The sequence below is a fragment of the Sus scrofa genome, chromosome 14 (assembly GCF_054392235.1).
Source record: "Sus scrofa isolate SSC_HxYL_T2T_F1_AM1 chromosome 14, Sscrofa_HxYL_maternal_Yorkshire_Landrace_v2.0, whole genome shotgun sequence".
NCBI lineage: Eukaryota > Metazoa > Chordata > Mammalia > Artiodactyla > Suidae > Sus > Sus scrofa.
The window spans coordinates 126,773,239-126,794,899 of record NC_139396.1 but is presented as its reverse complement, the minus strand read 5'-3'; positions in this window follow the sequence as shown (position 1 = coordinate 126,794,899).

The window sequence follows — 21,661 nt, the reverse complement described above, 5'->3', positions numbered from 1 at the left end:
GCCACGTCTGTGACCTACACCACAGCTCATGGCAATGCTGGATCCTTAACCCACTGAGTGACGCCGGGGAACAACCCACAACCTCATGGCTCTTAGTCGGGTGCGTTAACCACTGAGCCACAACAGGAACTCCGGAAGGAAGCAATTTTAAACAGGGGAGGAGGGAAGGTTGCCTGAGAAGGGGACTTGTGAGATAAATTAGGACTTAGAAGTGACAGAGGGGTGAGTCAGCTGGGTATTTAAGTGGCTGCAAGTGCAAAAGCCCTGGGACAGCCATGTTGCTTGCTTGCATGTTTGTGGAACAGCAAGGGGGCTGGACACAGATGGAGAAAGAGGGAAAGAAACAGGAGACAAGAGTGAGGCAAGGAGGGCAGGGGCTCCAGAGCACCCAGGACCTCTCCAGCCACTGTCACACCTTCCTTGGGAGTTACTCAGAATGAATGCGGGGAACTTGCAGGGTTTTGAGGAGGGGGGCGCTGTGCATTTTTAAGGGCTCCTTCTCACCAAAGTGTGGAGAACAAACTGTGGGAGTCCCTAGGAGTGAGGCTGCCTCAACAGGCCAGGAACACCAGGTCATCATCTGAAATACTGGCCCTCAGTAAACATTTCTTGAGTGAGTGAATTGAATGCCTGGGTCCAAGGCCAGCTGAGAGTCTGTGAAAAGAATAAGACAGGAAGAGGACAAGTGGACATGGTTACCAGGCCTCAGGGTGCTGAGACTGTGCCCAATAGATCATCCAGGTAGAAAGAAGATGCATGTGGGGTTAGTAACTAGTTAGTTACCCAGCAAAGCAGCAAAGCCCATGTGAGGAGCTGGTCCTTCAGGCAGATGGAGTTTTCCCTCCACCACACACTTGGTTGTTTTCTACTCACCTAACACTAAAGAAGCTCCTGGAGATGGGATTAGGATGGCAGAATAGAAGGACTGGAGCTCAACTTCTCTCCTAAAAACAACAAAATTCACAACTAAAGGCTGAGCATTCTTCACCCAAATGGACCAGAAACCTTAAAAAAGATCCCCTACTCCAGAAGACAAAGAGGAGGACACATCAAGAAGTAGGAGGGGTGATTTCGCAATATAAACAACCCTATACCTCCTGGAAGGGAAGCCCCACAGACTGGAAACTAACCGGTTCACAGAGACTCATCTACAGGAGTGAGAGTTCTGAGCCTCACATCAAACTCTCATGTGTGGGGATCTGGCCCTGGGAGAAAGAGCCCCTGGAGCATCTGGCATTGAAGGCCAGTGGGGCTTGTGCGCAGGAGCTCCATGGGACTGGGGGAGGTGGAGACCCCATTCTTAAAAGGCGCACACAGACTTTCACGTGCACTGGGTCCCAGGGCAAAGCAAAGTCTCCATAGGAATCTAGGTCAAACCTGACTGCAGTTCTTGGAGGACCTCGTGGGAAAACAGGGGTGAATGTGGCTTGTTGTGAGGGAAAGACATTGGAAGCAAAACTCTCGGGAATATTCAGCAGTGTGCCTTTCTCTGGAGGTGGCCATTTTGGGAAAATCTGGCCCCACCCATCAGTCAGTGCTGAGAAGCCCCAGGGCAAACAACAACCCAGGTGGGATCACAGACCAACCCCTCAGTAAACAGGCTACCTAAAGACACCTCAGGCACACAGCCACCTCTAATCCCACACAGAGACTAAGCCACACTCACCAGAGGGATAGGAATCAGCTCCACCTACCAGTGGGCAGGCATCAGCCCCTCCCATCAGGAAGCCTACAGCAAGCCCCCATACAGACCTCAGCCACAAGGGGGGCAGACACCAGAAGTATGAGAGGCTACAACTCTATTATCTGTCAAAAGGTCACCACACCAAAAACCTATCAAAATGAAAAGACAGAGAACTATAACTCAGATGAGGGAGAAAGGAAAAACCCCAGAAAATCAGCTAAGTGATGAGGAGATTCTCACCCTCCAGGAAAAAGACTTTAGACTGTTGATGCTGAAGATGATGCAAGACATTGGAATAAACTGGAGGCAAAGATGGATAACTTATAGGAAACACTGACCAAAGATATACAAGATATAAAACTTAAACAAGAAGAGATACAAAATACAATAACTGAAATAAAAAATTCACTAGAGGCGGCTAACAGCAGAATACAAGAGGCAGAAGAACGAATAAGCGAGGTGGAGGACAGATTAGTAGAAATTATGCGTGCGGAACAGAAAAGAGAAAAAAGAGTGAAAAGAAATGAAGAGAGTCTCAGAGAACTCTGGGACAATGTTAAATGCACCAACATCCATATTATAGGGCTGCCAGAAGGAGAAGAGAGAGAGAAGGGGACAGAAAAAATATTCCAAGAGCTAATAGCCGAAAACTTCCCTAACATGGGAAAGGAAAACCACTCACTCAAATCCAGGAAGCACAATGAGTACCATATAAAATAAACCCAAGGAGGAATACACTGAGACACATATTAATCAAACTCACCAAAATTAAAGACAAAGAGAAAACACTGAAAGCAGCTAGGGAAAAGAAACAAGTAACATACAAGGGAACCCCAATAAGGTTATTGGCAGATTATTCAGCAGAAACTCTGAAGGCCAGAAGGGAGTGGCATGATATACTTCACGTGATGAAAGGAAAAAACCTCCAACCAAGATCACTTTACTCAGCAAGGCTCTCATTCAGATTTGAAGGAGAAATCAAAACCTTCACAGATAAGCAAAAGCTAAGAGAATTCAGCAACACTAAACCAGCCTTACAACAAATACTAAAGGAACTTCTCTAGGCAGAAAAGAAAAGACAGCAACAGGAAACAAAAATACCACAAATGACAAGGCTCACCAGTAAAGGTACATATACAGTAAAGATACGAAATCATCCATGGACAATTATACCACCAAAATCAGGAATCATGAGAAGAAGTGGGTACAAATGCAAGACACTGGAGATGAACTTGCAATTAAGAGAACAGCAACTTAAAACAATCTCATATACATATAGACTCTTATATCAAAACTTCAGAATAACTGCAATTATTGATACACAATACAATTGATACACAAAGAAATACCAACTCAAATACAACACTGAAGACAATCATCAAAGCAGAATAGGAGAAAACAAGAGAAGAAGGAAAGAAAAAAGAGCAACAAAAACAAATCCAAAGCAATTAACTGATACACAAACAAAGAAAAATCAACTTAAATACAACACTAAAGATAGTCATCAAAGCAGAAGAGGAGAGAACAAGAAAAGAAGGAAAGAAAAAAAAGAGCAACAAAAACAAATCCAAAGCAATTAATACAATGGAAGTGAGAACATACATATCAATAATTACCATAAATGTTAATGGACTAAACGCCGCAACCAAAAGACATAGACTGGCTGAACGGATACAAAAACAAGACCCATATATATGCTGTCTTCAAGAGACCCATTTCACTTCAAGGGACACACACAAATTGAAAGTGAGAGGATGGAAGAAAATATTTCACGCAAACAGGGATCAAAAGAAAGCTGGAGTAGCAATACTCATATTGGACAAAATAGACTTTAAAATGAAGAATATTTTAAGGGACAAAGAAGGTCACTACGTAATGATCAAAGGATCAATCCAAGAAGAAGATATAACAATTTAAAATATCTACGCACCCAACCTAGCTTCACCACAATACATACGGCAACTGCTAACAACCTTGAAAGGACAAATCGACAATAACACAATAATAGTGGGGGACTTTAACACCCCACTTACAGCAATGGACAGATCAACCAGACAGAAAATCAATATGGAAACCCAGGCCCTGAATGATGCATTAAACCAGATGGACTTCATAGATATTTATAGGACATTCCAGTCAAAAGCAACAGAACATACATTCTTCTCAAGTGCACATGGAACATTCTCTAAGATGGATCATATCCTGGGTTACAAATCCAACCTCGGTAACTTTAAGCAAACTGAAACATATCAAGCATCTTTTCTGACCACAACCCTATACAACTAGAAATCAACAACAGGAAAAAAACTGCAAAAAACACAAACACGTGGAGACGAAACAACATGCTACTAAACAAATGGATCACTGAAGAAATCAAAGAGGAAATTAAAAAATACCTAGGAACCAATGACAACAAAGATACGACACTCCAAAACCTATGGGATGCAGTGAAAGCTGTTCTAAGAGGAAAGTTTATAGCAACACAAGCCCACCTCAGGAAACAAGAAAAAGCTCAAATAAACAAGCTAACTTTACATCTAAAGCAGCGTGAGAGAGAACAGACAAGACCTCAAGTGAGTAGAAGGAAAGAAATCATAAAGATCAGAGCAGAAATCAATGAAATAGAAACAAAGAAAACCATAGAAAAGATCAATGAAACGAAAAGCTGGTTCTTTGAAAAGATCAACAAAATTGATAAACCCTTAGCCAGACTTCTCAAGAAAAAAAGAGAGAGGACTCAAAGCAATAAAATTAGAAATGAAAAAGGAGAAGTAACAACGGACATCACTGAAATACAAAGCATCATGCAACTATACAAGACTACTACATGCAACTGTACACCAATAAAACGGAAAACCTAGAAGAAATGGACAAATTCTTAGCAAGGTACAATCTTCCAAGACTAAACCAAGATGAAATAAAAAAAATGAATGGACACATCACAAGAACTGAAATTGAAACTGTGATTTAAAAACTTCCAACAAACCAAATTCCAGGACCAGATGGCTTCACAGGCGAATTCTATCAAACATTTAGAGAAGAGCTAACACCTATCCTTCTGAAACTATTTCAAAAAATTGCAGAGGAGGGGATACTCCCAAACTCATTCTATGAGGCCACCATCACCCTGATACCAAAACAAAGATACCACACAAAAATAAAACTACAGGCCAATTTCACTGATGAACATCGATGCAAGTATCCTCAACAAATACCGCATCCAACAATTCATTAAAAGGATTGTACATCATGATCAAGTGGGGTTTATCCCAGGGATGCAAGGGTTCTTCAATATCCACAAATCCATCAGTATGATACACCACATTAACAAACTGAAGAATAAAAACCATATGATCCTCTCAACAGACGTGGAAAAAGCCTTTGACAAAATCCAATACCCATTTCTGATAAAAACCCTTCAGAAAGTGGGCATAGTGGGAACCTACCTCAGCATAATAAAGGCCATATATGACAAACCCACAGCAAACAGCATTCTCAACGGTGAAAAGCTGAAAGAATTCCTGCTGAGATCAGGAACAAGACAAGGATGTCGGCTCTCACCACTACTCTTCAACATAGTTTTGGAAGTCCTAGCCACAGCAATCAGAGAAGTAAAAGAAATAAAAGGAATCCAAATTAGAAAGGAAGAAGTAAAACTATCACTATTTGCAGATGACATGATAACTATACCTAGAGAATCCTAAAGACTCTACCAGAAAAATGTTAGGGCTCATCCATGAATTTGGCAAAGTGGCAGGATGCAAAATTAATACACAGAAATTGATGGCATTTCTATATACTAACAATGAAAGAGCAGAAAGAGAAATTAGGGAAGCAATCCCATTTACCATTGCATTCAAAAGAATAAAATACCTACCTAAAGAGACAAAAGACCTGTACTCTGAAAAGTGTAAGACACTGATGAAAGAAATCAAAGATGACACAAATAGATAGAAAGATACACAATGCTCGTGGATTGGAAGAGTTGATATTATCAAAATGACTATACTACCTAAGGTGATATACAAATTCAATGCAATACCTATCAAATTACCAAGGACATTTTTAACAGAACTCGAACAAAATATTTTAAAGTTTGTTTGGAAGCACAAAAGACCCAGAATAGCCAAAGACATCCTGAAAAAGAAAAATGGAGCTGGAGGAATCAGGCTCCCGGACTTCAGACTATACTACAAAGAAACAGTCATCAAAACCATATGGTACCGGCACAAAGACAGAAATATAGATCAGTGGGATAGGATAGAAAGCCCAGAATTAAATCCACGCACCTACAGCCAACTCATCTATGACAAAGGAGGCAAGAATATACAATGAGAAAGGACAGCTTATTCAATAAGTGGTGCTGGGAAAACTGGACAGCCACATGGAAAAGAATGCAACTGGGGAGTTCCCGTCGTGGCGCAGTGGTTAACGAATCCGACTAGGAACCATGAGGTTGCAGGTTCGGTCCCTGCCCTCGCTCAGTGGGTTAACGATCCGGCGTTGCCATGAGCTGTGGTGTAGGTTGCAGAAGCGGCTCGGATCATGCGTTGCTGTGGCTCTGGCGTAGGCCAGTGGCTGCAGCTCCGATTTGACCCCTAGCCTGGGAACCTCCATATGCCGCGGGAGCGGCCCAAAGAAATAGCAAAAAAAAAAAAAAAAAAAAAAAAAAGAATGCAACTGGAACCTCCCTAACACCATACACAAAAATAAACTCTGAATGGATTAAAGACCTAGGTATAAGACCAGACACTATCAAACTCCTAGAGGAAAACATAGGCCAAACACTCTCTGACATAAACGACAGCAATATCTTCTCAGATCCACCTCTCAGAGTATTGACAATAAAAACAAAAATAAACAAATGGGATCTAATCAAACTTCAAAGTTTCTGCACAGCAAAGGAAACCCCCCAAAAAACGAAAAGACAACCCACAGAATGGGAGAAAGTCCTTGCAAGTGAATCAACTGACAAGGGATTCATCTCCAAAATTTATAAACACCTTCTGCAGCTCTATACCAAAAAAACAAAAAACCCCATCCAAAAATGGGCAGAAGATCTAAACAGACAATTCTCCAAAGAAGACATACAGATGGCCAAAAGACACATGAACAGATGTTCAACATCACTCATTATTAGATGCAAATCAAAACCACTCTGAGGTACCACCTAACACCAGCCAGAATGGCCATCATCCAAAAGTCTACAAACAATAAGTGCTGGACAGGGTGTGGAGAAAAAGGAACACTAGTACACTGTTGGTGGGATTGTAAATTGGTGCAACCACTGTGGAAAGCACTATGGAGATTCCTCAGAAAACTAAACATAGAACTACCATTTGATCCAACAATCCCACTCCTGGGCATCTATCCAGAGAAAACCACGACTTGGAAAGACACATGCACTCCAATGTTCATTGCAGCACTATTTTCAATAGCCAAGACATGGAAACAACCTGAATGTCCATCAACAGAGGACTGGATCAAGATGTGGTACATATACACAATGGAATATTACTCAGCCATTAAAAGGAATAAAATACCAGCATTTTTAGCAACATGGATGGACCTAGAAATTATCATGCTAAGTGAAGTCAGCCATACAATGAGACACCAACATCCAATGCTTTCACTGACATATGGTATCTGAAAAAAGGACAGACTGAACTTCTTTGCAGAACAGATTGTGACTCACAGATACTGCAAAACTTATGGTCTCTGGAGGAGACAGTTTGGGGGGTGGGGGGATGTGTTTGGGTTATGGGATGGAAATCCTGTGAAACTGTATTGTTATGATCATTATATGACTACAGATGTGATAAATTCATTTGAGTAATAAAAAAAAGGGGGGGGGAGCTCCTACTGCATAGCAGATGCCTTGAACACAGAACAGTAAACAAGACAATCAGGAGCCTGCTGCTTTGTGGGAAAGATGGTCAAGAAATAAAATAGTTAGGGGTTGTAGCAAGTGCTGTGAAGGATACAATGTTGATATAAAATAACTGGGATCTAGGAGTTCTCTTGGAGTGCATTGGGTTAAGGACCCGGTATTGTCACTGCAGTTGTACAGGTTCAGTCCTTGTACTGGGAACTTCCACATGCCATGGGCATAGACAAAAGAAGTAAACTAATAAATGGGATGTAAGCAAAGATGCAACCAACCAACCAGTTGGTGGGGGGAGAGTGGGAAGTATTCCAGGCAGAGGAGACAGCATGTGCAAAGGCCCTGGGGAGGGGGGAGTCCACAGTGAGTCTAAGAATTAAAGGGAAAACCCTATTGGTTAAAGTTACACAGAGCCCTTGCTACTTCCTGCCTAGATGTCCAGTGCTGTGAAGGGCTGTGCAGGAGGAACAGGACTGGGAGATCAGGCGCTAGGAGTAGGAGCTGCAGGTAGGTCCTGAGCTCTGGGGATGCTCACTCTCCCAGGAGACCCCAGGAAAAAGCTGCCAGCACCAGCAGTTTCTGAACTTACTCAGAACGTCAAAGGGCACCAGTAAACACTGTCAAGTGGTTTATAGCTGAAAATGTGGAGTTCCCATCATGATGCAGCAGAAACGAATCCAACTAGCATTCATGAGGATGCAGGTTCGATCCCTGGCCTCACTCAGTGGGTCAGTGATCCAGTGTTGCTCTGAGCTGTGGCGTAGGTCGCAGATGCTGCTCAGATCCAACATTGCTGTGGCTGTGACTTAGGCTGGCAGCTGTAGCTCTGATTCGACCCCTAGCCTGGAAACTTCCATAGGCAGTGGGTGTGGCTCTAAAAAGCAAAAAAAAAAAAAAAAAAGAAAGAAAGAAAGAAAAGAAAAGAAAAGAAAAAAGAAAAAACAGAAAGTACCTAACAAGTGATAAGAAGGAGTAGGAGCTTATTTACCATTAGTTATTTATTCCACGAAAGTCACATCTCTGCTTAAAAACAGAGAAAGGAGAAAATCAAAATAGTCACTAGTCCAGGAGATGCTGAGTACACCAAAATTCACGGATGCTCAAGTCCTTGATATGAAATGGCCATGGTAACATCGGCTTTCCATATCCACAGGCCTCACATTCATAGGTAAATCACCCAAGGATACAAAACACACAAAAAAAGGTCCTGATTCTACTGTATCCCTTCTAGGTGGCACCCCAAAACAAAGGAATTCTACACTCACATTTTTAGCTCCATTTTTGAGTTAAAATAGAAGAAGGAAAAATAAAATCCATAGGAATGCTAACTAAAAGTTGCCTTTGCCATCCATTTTTAAAAGTCACATAATGTGCCAGTTCTATTCCAACTGATGTGAAAAATGCATATTAACTTCATGATGTCCCACTAAGGGAAGGATCCTACTTCTCAAAATGATAGGGAAAAAGAGGGATAGAACTCTCCTAGATGATACACACAGGCAAACAGCGCTTACCAATAAGAAACATCAAATTCTCTCTCAAGTGATTCAGAAATAACACCAACAGCATCTTTGCAAATCACAATTCTCTCATCTCCTCTCTAGAAGCCCTGGAAACCACACTGCTCCAGGCCCACAGGGGAACACCTGACCCCAGCTGGACCAATGAGACTCTCACCCGGAATCTGGTTGTCAACTGGGAGACGGTTTATCTAATGGGCAAGGGGATGTGAGACCTACCTAGGAACTCCCTGCAACCTTGTCTTGCCGAATGTTCTAGAAAGTGAGAAGAATGTCCAGCCCCAAACGGGTACAAGCTCTTTCTGTGGCTGGGCCTGGGAAAGCCAGGATAATCTGATAGTCACCTGAGCTGGGGGTTCCAGGATTCCCAGCTGGTAGACAAGCACTTTCTCCTTGGTTCTCAGGCTCATCTGGAAAACAATTGAAGTGCTTCTCTCAGCTCTATAGCCTGTGGCCCCGAGACAAAAGCAGTCTGATTGGAAGCTGGGAGGCAAAGTTAAATTTCCTACACCTGTTATGGACAATATTTGTGTGTCCCCCATTCCCCAAATTCGTATGCTGAAGTCCTAATCTCCAAAGTGACTATATTTGGAGAAAGAGCTGTGAGGAGGTGATAAGGTTAAATGAGATACTAAGGGTGGCCCTAGTCCTATAGGCTTGGCTTCCCCATAAGAAGAGGAAGAGACACCAGGATTTTCTCTTTCTTTGAGGACACAAGAAAAAGGAGCCATCTGCAATCCAGGAAGGGAGCACCTACCAGTGACTGAATTGCCTGGCACCTTGATCTTAGATTTCTCAGCCTCCAGAACTAGGGGAAAATGTTGTTTCTTTCTTTCTTTTTCTTTTTTTTTTTTTTTTTTTGTCCTTTTAGGGCTGTACCCATGGCACATGGAAGCTCCCAGACTAGGAGTTGAATCAGAGCTGTAGATGTCGGCCTACATCACAGCCACATTAATGCCAGATCTTTGACCCGCTGAGCAAGATCAGGGATCGAACCAGCATCCTCAGGGATACTAGTCAGGCTCGTTACTCCTGGGCCACAATGGGAACTCCAAGAAAATGCATTTTTTTGTTTAAACCTTCCAGTCTCTGGTTTGTTATGGCAGCCTGAGTTGACTAAGACACAGCTGCTTCCTCAAAACTGGGGAGAGGGGCTCTCATATGATGGGAGTGGCCCAGCAGTACCTCCTCAAGACCCCTGAATGCACACAGCCGGCTTCCAGACAACAACCACCCACTTCCCAGGACAAGTGAGTAGGAAGAATCTTGGGCAAGCCCACAAACCTGCCCTGGCCTCAGCCCTTGGCCACCCCACCACCAGGATCCAGGAGCTGACAAAATCCTGCCAGTTGCCCTGGGCGTCCACCCAGCCTCCTCTGGTGCATTCCTGCTGCTTCCTCCATGGGCAAGGAAGCCCCACTTGGCAAGTGAGCAGCTCGGGATGCAGGAAGCACAGCCCAGCACTGACTGGCCAAGGAAAACCGTCCCCTCCCGACCTGTGCCCCAGGCTTTCCTGCTAGGATGTGTGGAAAGGGCCAGATAGGGCCCGGAGGGTGTTGGGGGCTGGCTGGCCCCAAGCCGCTCCTCCAATCAGGCTGCCATCACCCCACCTTTACATGGAGGCTCCCCAGCCCCCTCCTCTTCCTTCATCCCAGTTGACCCAAAAGCACACAAAATGCCATTTCCATTCCATTGTGTTTTCATTCATGCAGGAAGACCTTAATGTTCATTAAGATAGGAGACTGGGAGGACAAAGCACATCTGTCCTATTAGTTTGTTTTAATAATGAAAGCGTGCATCCTCAAAATCCAATCCTTATGTCTTTTTTAAAAATGTCTCAGCCTCCCTTTAGAGTTCTCTCTCTTAGGCCTACATCTTGTTCTGTGCTCTTTGGAGTTACCTCCTGAAGAGCCTTAAAAAAAAAAAAAAAAAAAAGACCACAAAAGCCTCTCTTTTTTCTCCCTTAGCTTCGGAGATCCTGGCTCCTGGGCTTCTCCCCACCCCCTCCCTTTCTACACATGGGGCTGCTGACGTCACTCTCTCCTTCCCAACCTGGATCCACAAGCCAAGCTCTCCTCAGAAACAGACCGGGCACCTGCCTGGGGACACGTCTGCTTGGTGTCCTGTGGGTCTCCACCCCACAGACTCACCTCGTCCCCACACCAGCATCTGCTCCTGGCCCCCCCCACCCTCTCAGGGACCTCACCTGTGTCTAGTCACCATCATGCTCAAGCTCAGGCTCCTTTGCCTCCTCATCTCCTGGTCCAGAGCACCACGGAGCTCAGATGTCTCTGGCTTCTGTTTCCTCCTTGACACACTCACTTGTGCCCTCCCTTCCCCTCCTCTGAACTTCTCCAATAAACTTGCAACCAAATACCAGCTGGGGAGCTTGGGAGACATTACTTCACCTCCCTGAGCTCCGATTACCCTCTCTGCAGAATGGGTATAATGACCTCCACCGCAAAGGCCTGTGCTGAGGATACGTAAATATCAGTCAGCTGGGCTGGGCTCAGCGCATGTCAAATAAATATTACTTCATTGCACGTTACCCCCACTTCTTCAGGCCAGTTCTCCGTGATGGGGTCTATCCTCTAGGGAAAAACCTGATTTCCAGAACCAGAGTTTGCCGAAGACACCCTGCCATTGTCTGCTTCCAGCTGCAAAAGTACTGAGTGTCTTCTTTTTTCTTTTTTTGTCTTTTTAGGGCCACACCTGCAGTATGAAAGTTCCCAGGCTAGGGGTCAAATCAGAGCTGAAGCCGCCAGCCTATGCCACAGCCACAGCAACAGCAACACAGGATCCAAGCCGCATCTGTGACCTACACCACAGCTCATGGCAATGCTGGATGCTTAACCCACTGAGTGAGGTCAGGGACCGAACCTGCGTCCTCATGGATACTAGTCAGATTCATTAACCGCTGAGCCACGATGAGAACTCCCCGAGTGTCTTTTTTTTTTTTTTCCATCTTAAACTAAGCTGATATTGGACAAAATGATCTGGTTTATTCTTCTAAAATATTCAGATCAGGAGGATACCTGAATTTTTAAAAAATAATTATGATTTTTTTCAAGCTTGTCTAAGGAAGTTTTTATAAAACAAAGTAGAAAGAATTCATTCCCACCAGGCATTATCCTTCCTTCCCACTCTGCTTTTGGAAGGATTTGCAATTCAAATTGAGGATAAACTGTATTTTCACTTAGAAAAACACATTCCCTTCAGCAATAAAATTCTCTCTTGAATAATTCCCCACAAAAAACCCATATCTTTATATGTGTCACAATTTAACAATTTAATAAGAAAATGCTATTGATCTCTTTTCCCTTTCTTATTCTTTCCCATCATCTCTTTAATGATGGAAATTTCGAACTGCACACTCTCTCACACACACACGCCTCCTTTGTCTTTTCAAATTTCTTTCCAACAAATCTCACAAATGACAGTGATCAGAATTAATTTAAATTATTTTAGCTGACATCAGCTTAGGGCCAGATCCTCAGTATCAAAATGAAATGGAAAATTGCAATAAAACCCATAGCTTCAGCTGAATTATCCTGACCATTGCCCAAAGTTCTGTATTTCCCAAGAGAACTGCTTTCAGATTAAGAGAGAGAGAGAGAAAAAAAGTGTGTTGGTGTGTTGATAAGTAAAGGCACAGATGACTCTGGAGTGTCAAGTTGAGTGTGCAGGCTCTAGAGACAGACCCTCTGAGCTGGACCCCTGACTGTGCCCCTTATGAGCTAAGGGACCCTGGATGAGTTGCTGACATCTCTGAGTTTCAGTTTTCTCATTTGGGTTGTTGTGAGAATTAATTCATTCATGTATAGAAGTTAGGACATTGCCTGGACTAAGTGTTCAGTGACAATAGGAATCACTACTATTTCAGATAAAATCAGTGCTCATTCCAAGTACCATAAACCTGGAGGCAGTATAATGTAATGGTTAGGATTTTTTACTCAGACAGCCTGGGTTCAAATCCTGACTCCACTACTTAATAGTAGTGTGTGACTCCAGGCAAGTTACATAACAATTCTGTGCCTCCGTCATTTGTAAAAGGGGTATTAAAAATTGTACCTGGGAGTTCCCTGGTGGTGCAGTGGGTTAAGGATCCCGTATTGTCACTGTGGTGGCTCCAGTGGCAGCTGTGGTGCAGGTTCAATTCCTGGCCCAGGAACTTCCTCATGCCACAAGAGTGGTTAAAAAAAAAAAAAAAAGTGCCTGCATCATGGAAATATTATGAGAATGAAATGAGACAATGTGAAATAGTGCATATAGTAAATGTTCTATGAAGTTTTGGTATTATTTTTCTTTGCATTCTATGAAAATAAGGTTAACTCAGAACTGCTTCCCCAACCACACAGGTGTGCAAAAGGCTAGTGGTGCTATCAAGTTTTCCACTTTAGTTGCTGATTAGGGGCCAAGCTGTATTAAAGCACACCTCCTATTTGGGGGTTATCCCTACCTAAGGTGGGCCACAAAGACCTGTTAGATAAAAGGAGGTCAGACAACCCCTCTCTCTGCAATTGGCAGCCAGGGTGTGGGCACGTGACCTGGGCTCCACCAGTCAAATCCTCGAAACTGGGATATGGTTTCTGAAAGCAGGAAGTGGGGAAGGCTGGTGGGGAGAGCAGACTGAGGGCTGATATCTAGAGCATTATTCACTTCAACCACAGCACCTCCACTTTTTCTCTCTCCTAAAATTCTTAATTACAAAATCAACATGTAATCTTTTTTTTTTTTTTTTTTTTGGTCTTTTGAGGACTATACCTGAGGCATATGGAGATTCCCAGGCTAGGGGTCCAATCTGAGCTGCAGGTGCTGGCCTATGCCAGAGCCACAGCAATGCCAAATCCCAGCCATGTCTGCAACCTACACCACAGCTCATGGCAACGCCGGATCCTTAACCCACTGAGGGAGGCTAGGGATCAAACCCGCAACCTCATGGTTCCTAGTTGGATTTCCGCTGAGCCAACAATGGGAACTCCATTCAACATGTAATCTTTACAACCAGAGGATGCATCTATAAATATACTCAGAAAGCGTGATTAATCTCTTTGCAAAATATCCCCTTCAGTTCTCCCCACCAATTATCTAGTCCCTCTGCACCTTGTTCTCCCTGTAATGCTACATCAGAGCCATACCTCGAGACCAATGAATGTCTATCATACTCACTCCACTATGGCTCCATAACTTTCCATAATATAAATGCACTACTACTTTTTTGAACTCTTCTCTGCAAACAAACACCTTTTTGGATATCCATTACAATTTTAAACGTATATCCTCATTGACCCAGTAGCTCACTGTCGGGACTCAATCCTACAGAAAAAAACCAAATATAAGGTTACTTACTGATTACACATTGCTTGGGGTAGCAGAAGCTGGAAATAACCTAAATGCCCAGAAATCTCCCCATATCTGTTTTTTATGGTATTTTGTTTGGGGAGGGGGGAAATTTCAGCCATGAAAAGTGATTTATGAAAACCACTACTCAAATCCAGGTGAGAATTGGGAACTTTTGATTTTTTCCAACACTGAAATTTTAGATGCCTTTAATTTGGGGCAATCGGGAAGTCAGGAAGAAAAAAAAAAAAATAAGCTGTATATGTCAAGGTCTGATTACCACAGTACAAGTGAGTCATTGTTAGGTTCAGTTCTTGTCTAGAAGTCCGAGGACAGCAAATCTGAATCCTCAGAGAGCTCAAGTTCAGAATTTGCTCATATTCAGAGTCCTAGACCACAGCGAATTACCTGGGACTCTTGTTAAACTGCAGATTGATCCAGCATGTCTGGGGTGGAGTCTAAGATGTTGCATCTCTAACAAGCAACCAGATGATGCAGATACTGCTGGTCCATGGACCATACTTTGAGTTGTAAGAATCTAATCAATTCACATCTGCTGTCTGAATTGAATTTTTCCTCATTTTTTTTCAAATAATGTGGTGCATAAGAGTGACTATCTGGCTTTTCCTAGGACTGTTCAGTTTTTTCACTGAAAGTCCTGAGTACCAAGAGACAGGACAGTTGGATTAGAGCAGGGTCAGCTAACTCAGAGGCCTGAAAGGTAATAAATGAATAAAGTGAGCTGATTGCAGACTGTGGCAAACCAAAGAGCTTAAACGCCCACTCTTAGGCTCTACCTACAAGTCTCCAATTTACAACCTTTCTGCAGATGACCCCTCAGACTCCATCCAACTGAGAAATTCTTTAACAGATTTTTTTTTCTGATGGTAGTTGTTAGTTCCCATATGTGACAGGTCACTGAAAATATCAGAAGTCAGGAGTTCCTGTTGTGGCTTGTCAGAAAAGAACCCGACTAGTATCCATGAGGATGTGGGTTCAATCCCTGGCCCCGCTCAGTGGGTTAAGGATCTGGCCTTGCTGTGAGCTGTGGTATAGGTCTCAGACTTGGTTCAGATCTGGCATGGCTAGGGCTGTCGTGTAGGCCGGCCGCTGTAGCTCCAATTCAACCCCTAGCCTGGGAACTTCCATATGCTATGGGTGCAACCCTAAAAATCAATCAATCGATCAGAAATCAAGGACTGCCCAGAAAATAGATGAAAATGCCTTTAAGGGAGGGCAGGGAAAGAGTCTACCCAACCACTCAAAAACTGAGTATGGCAGCCAGCCTCCAAGGTGGCCCCCACAGGTCCTCATGTCCTTGTATTCACATCCTTATGTGGCCCTCTCCTGCCCTGGATAGGGCTCAGCTGTGTAACCAATAGGATATTGTGGAAATGGAGTGTGACTTCCAAAGCCAGGTCTTGAAATATACTGAGGTCTTGAAATATACTTCTGTCTTGCTGCTTTTTTAGACCCCTTGGTCTAGAAGAAGTCAGCTGCCATGTGTTGAGGACGCCCAAGCAGCTCTATGGAGAGACTCGCATAGCAAGATACTGAGACCTCCTGCCAACAGCCATGTGAGGGAGCCATCTTGGAAGTGGATCTTTCAGCGTCAGCTCAGCCTTCAGGTGACGCAGCCCCAGCCAACATCTTAACCACAACCTTATGAGAGACTCTTAGACACAATCACACAGCTAAGCCATTCTTGATCAAGAACTCTGAAAATTTCTCAAGGATCAAAGATCCACAATGTTTTCAAACTGGCAGCCAGCAAGGCCATAAACAAGTTTTATTTTGCCTGCACAATTCTTTCTTTTTATTGTTTTAGTTGCCGACATCTAAACATCAGGATATTCCCATGCAAATCAGGATTTCCAGCACCTCCTGAAAAATTGGAAGAGCTTTCGTTCCTACAGGTCAAGGATAGGCCAGACTGAGCAGCACCTGTCCCTTTAGAGGCAAATGCTTATGCCCTGTATTGGCACACCCACCACCCCCAGCTGTATCTCTCCCTGGCTCATATCACTTGTTAAATTACCTGCTGACCTTCTGAGTCTGTGATCCTTAGAGATCAGAAAGCTTTTTTTTTTTTTTTTTTTTTTTTTTTTTTGTCTTTTTGCCATTTCTTGGGCCGCTCCTGCGGCAGGTGGAGGTTCCCAGGCTAGGGGTCCAGTCGGAGCTGTAGCTGCCGGCCTACGCCAGAGCCACAGCAACATGGGATCCGAGCCGTGTCCACAGCTCACGGCAACGCCGGATCGTTAACCCACTAAGAAAGTGCAGGGATCGAACCCGCAACTTCATGGTTCCTAGTCGGATTCGTTAACCACTGCGCCACGACGGGAACTCCCCAAAAAGCTTTTCGTTGGTGGTTTCAGTGCGGTCCTAGGACCAGCAGCGTCAGGATCACCTGGGAACTAGCTGGAAATGCACATTCTTGGGTCCATCCAGAAACTCTGGGGTGAAGCCCAGTGATAGGTATTTCAACAAGCCCTCCAGGGGATTCTGAGGCGCGCTAACGTTGAGAACCACTCAAGAAATAAGGTTTCTTGCCTTTAGAAACTCTATTAGTTTCCAGCGCTGCCATTTTTAAAAGATACTACAACCTGGGTGTCTTAGACAACAAAAATGGATTATCTCACAGTTCTGGGGGCAGTTCTTGTCTAGAAGTCTGAAGTTAAGGTGTGAGCTCCCTCTGAAACCTGCAGGGAAGTGCTTCCTTGACCCTCCCTAGCTTCTGGAGGTTTGTCGGGCGTCTTTGGCATTCCTGAGACTGGAGATGCCTCGCTTGAGTCCTCCGTCTTCGCGTGGCGTTCTTCACGCGAGACTTCCCATCATCCCTCTGTGTCCGTCTCCCCTCCCTGTGTCCCAATTTCCCCTTCTTAAAAGGACTGCAGTCATACTCGATCAGGGCCCAGTCTAAGACCTCATTTTAACCTGGAGTCCTCTGTAAGGACCCTGTTTCCAAATAAGGTCACATTCTCTGCACTGAGGGTTAAAAAGGCAAGATTTTTTTTCTGGGAGGGTGGGGGTGAGGAGACAATTTAACCCATAACAGAAACCATTTTCTGCTGTGCAGCAGAAGAAACTCAAAATGAATGAGGGTCCAGCTCTATCAACATGCAGACCCACCCCCCGCCCCCCCCAGCCCCACCAGAAACACGGGCAGTCTACCCGGGTCCTCTCGGTGGCACGAACAAGAACCTGGAAGCAATTTAGTCCAAAATGATCTGCTCACCTGCTCTTTATTCCCGACATACACATAAATAAACAATATAGTTTTTAAAAAATTGAGGACTAATCCTACAACGTATTCGACACGGGACTGCCAGTCCCGATTCTCTGTGGTGACCTTAAATTTCTTTGAGCCCCAGATTTCTCAGCTGCAAATTGAAGGGCCTGGTGGTCTATCCATAATCTCCCTTCCAGCTTGAAAAGCCTGTGACTAATTGACATTTGATGAACTTTCTATCTCAAAACACCAAATCCCCTCCTCCATCATTAAATAAATCGCTGTTGTGTTGGACAGAATGGCTGTACTTAACGAATCAATCAATGCGTTTTGTCAAATGTCTATTGTAAGCAAAGTGCCTTGTCCTCTTTTCCACAAAGCATTTGAGTTAAATGAAGCTGTTAGTGACTTCAGATAAAAATTCTTGAAGCATCTATGGTTAGAAATGATTGAGTAGGAGTTCCCACCACAGCTCAGCGGAAATGAATCTGACTAGGATCCATGAGGTTGCAGGTTCCATCCCTGGCCTCCCTCATTGGGTTAAGGATCCGGCATTGCTATGAGCTGTGGTGTAGGTCGCAGTTTCAGCTCAGATCCTGCGTTGCTGTGACTGTGGTGTAGGCTGGCTCTGATTCGACCCCTGCCGTGGGTGTGGCCCTAAAAAGACAAAAAAAGAAAAAAACGGGGGGAAAGAAAAGAAATGAGCAAGTAAATTTCTGATCCTTCAGTGGACTAGGGAAGGGTGTGGCCCTGGTGAGAAATCGTAAGCTGTGGGTCCGCTTCTGTGCTGCCGTGCACGGTTGTGAATATTGCAACATGATAACTCTCACCCAGAAAACCCACCACGTAATCCAGGTCTAAGTTTCCACCCTGTCCCAGGGCTCTAACTCGAGTTGACTCTACTTCAAAAGAAGGAAAGCTTGTTTGGCCAAATACCCATGGAGCATCAGTTTCAGGAATGTGACATGCTGTTAAACCACAGCCGTGTAAGCTTGCGGCCGCTGAGATTTTCCAAGGATGAAAGTTTCACTTTTCAAAGAAAAACATGGCACCACGAAGCTGGAGAGACATGAGGTGAATGGCGTCGATTGGCCCCAAGAAAGTTTCTCTCCTGAAGAACACCTCCTCTGTGTGAGCATGTTCTGGGGGAGGGCAGGCAGGTACATAAGGATGGGCTGGATTGACCAGCTTCCGGCAATGAGACGCAGCTCCTACCTTTGAAGAGCTTTTCAGAAGGTGGATAGAGAGGACAGCTGGGCAGAATCCAAGGTCAGCACATGGCATCGTGGAGGCCCGGGAGCACTGGGAAAGTCTCGGGCAGCCAGGTCAAGTGGATGGTCAGCCTGGCACTGCTTGGAGAGGCCTAGGGGGTGCGGGAGCAGTTGCAGGACCTGGAGCTGGAAGCACAGGTCATAGGGCGGGAAGGAGGTTCAGGGTCTCTGTGAGGACATACCTCAGGCTCCCTGGTCCCACCACCACATCTGGCTTGGAGCTCTAGCAGAAAGATCACCAAGGACCGCTAAATGCCTCTGGAAGAGGAGGTCAGGTCGTCCCATCTCCCTAGATTGGAGTTAAACTGCATTTCAGAGTAAAAGAGTATCTGAGCAATTGATTTAATAGAGAATCAGTGTTCAGAGAATCATGCCCTTGAATGTTGGAAGGGAACTTGGGAGTCATGTAACCCAACCTCCCTCTCCCGGTCAGAATCCTTATGGTGGCTTGGTTATCTGGCTTCAGTTTGGATGCCGCCATTGACAGGGAGTTGCTCTCTCACAAGGTAGCCCGTGACACCACCAAAGGGCTCTCTCAGGTAGTTTCAAAATGTTTTCCTTATATGGTGCTAAGGTCTCCTTCCTTCCAGCTTACCCTCCTAAGTGTGTGCTCTGTCCTTCAGAACAGGTCTGAACCCGCGTTTACTACAGCAGCCCTTTGACGATTTGAAGGTGGGGCCACCACAACCTTTAAACATTCCTGGTTCCTTACTCACTACTCTTGTGGGGTGGCCCCTGGACCGGGTGAAGGTCATCTGAGCCTGTTATGCCTGGGTCCTTCGAAAAAAGTGTTCCCTACTCCCTGAAAACAGAGCCATTTTCCAGGGGTAATGAAAGCAACTTGGGAAGTACATGGGCAAGGCTGGAAACCAGAGTTAGCTGACCTCGGAGGTGGTGGCTACTTCAGAAACTAGAAGATGATCCAGATCAACCAGCCTGGGGTGTCCCTTCCAAGAGGAGCAAGGAAGCCATGACCAGGCCTGCAGACGAGTATTTGCTAAGTCCTGAGTGACTGTAGCTTCTCATTGTCTGGGGCAAAAGCAAGCCCTGGGCCAGAGACTATGGACACCAGATTTCATGGACACGGGTGGGGAAAACCGCTGGGCTCTGAGCTTAGTATAGAAGGGAGAAGCCCGCCCCCTTGTGGACCTGTGGGGAGTGGCAAGGTGTGAAATGCACCCAGAAACCTAGCAAGAGATGAGGGGTCTTGGGGGAGCAGCCACTTTGTGTCACTGCTTCCATTTCCCCAGTTGCCCACAAGAGAATTGATCTGGACTGTCACAGAGCCGGGGAGTGGTGCCAGGGGACATGAAGGGAAGTTGGGAGGTGGAGACTCCTGGGTCTACCCTGCGTCTAGATGTCTGGCAACAGAAAGTTGGAGAGAAATCAGGTAGGTGTTATTCGCTATTGAGAAAAAAAAAAAAAGGAAGAAGGAAAAAAAGACAGCAGGAAGCTTTTCTTAGTTCTGCCATTCCCTGGGTGGCCCCAGGCAAATCAGAGTCCCTCTCTGGGCCTCCCAGGGCTGAGCTGGGTAAAGGATAGAGTCCGTCTGAATGGTGGCACTTTATGGACCCAACTGGAGGCCTTCACCTGCCAGTCCTGTCAATGATCTGGCCTTGGTGGCGCCACACTCTGACTGAAGAGAAGAGGGGATGGGAGCGACCAGGGCAAGAGGTGTATGTGGAAGGGGAGATGAAGGGTACCAACCTGGCCAGCGGGGCAGATCCACCCAAGCCCTTCCATCACTGTGCCAGGCCCCAGGGAGGGGAACCCCAAAGAGTCGTATCTCACAGTGGTCTCCCCTCCTTGCATAACTGTGGCCAAGTCTAAATCTAGAACAGTGACCTCCTCCTGAAACACTTCACTGGGAGTTGCATAGACACTGCTCAGAAGAGCCTGTACCATAAAACATGCTTGCCCCAGATGATGCGACCCACCTACCATCTACACAGCCACCCGCAAACATCAACTGTGCCTCACACTCATATACTTCTAAACTGCCTTTACTCAGCACTAAACGCATTATCAGATAACGTATTTTTGAGACATATTCTGCTCTACGCTGTAATCGATGAATATAATTGGGCTAAATGTTGCCCTGGGAAATGCAAGCCAGAAGCATTTTTCCTCAAAGCTCTCCGGATAAAAAATAAAGGTGGATTTCAAAAATTGAATTATCTGCTAAAATGACTCAGATTTCTTTCCGCACTGTGCTCATAGAGACACGCGGTCACGGAGTCACCTAAGACAGGATTTTGAAATGCTGACTGTCCTCTGGCAAAACGAAGAGTATTGAAGCCTTTAAAAAATGACCTCGTATAAATTATCTGAAATAACGTCCTCAGGGTAGTGTGCTCCTTGCTGGAATGACCCAGGGCGAATGTGATCGGGGGAGGGGTCAGTTTGCACACCACAGTACACTAAAGCTTTGGTTGGAGGGAGAAAAAAAAGCCTGTAATTTTTCATTTTAAAAAAAGGTATTATAAGCTTATTATAAGGTATTATAAATTATTATGTAAACACCTCTTGAAAAAATCAGAGGATTCCAAGCTTAAGTACCAAGTTCTACCTAAAAAAACTAAAGTCAGGTAGAGCATGTAATTCTCATTGTAGTCAGAACCCTTTTCTAACACCTCTTGAGACCACCCAGTTTTTTCTGCAGTATTGCCAAATGCTAAAATTGTAATGAAAATTTTAAAGTCCAAAACCTACAAGCCATCAGAGGTTCAGTGA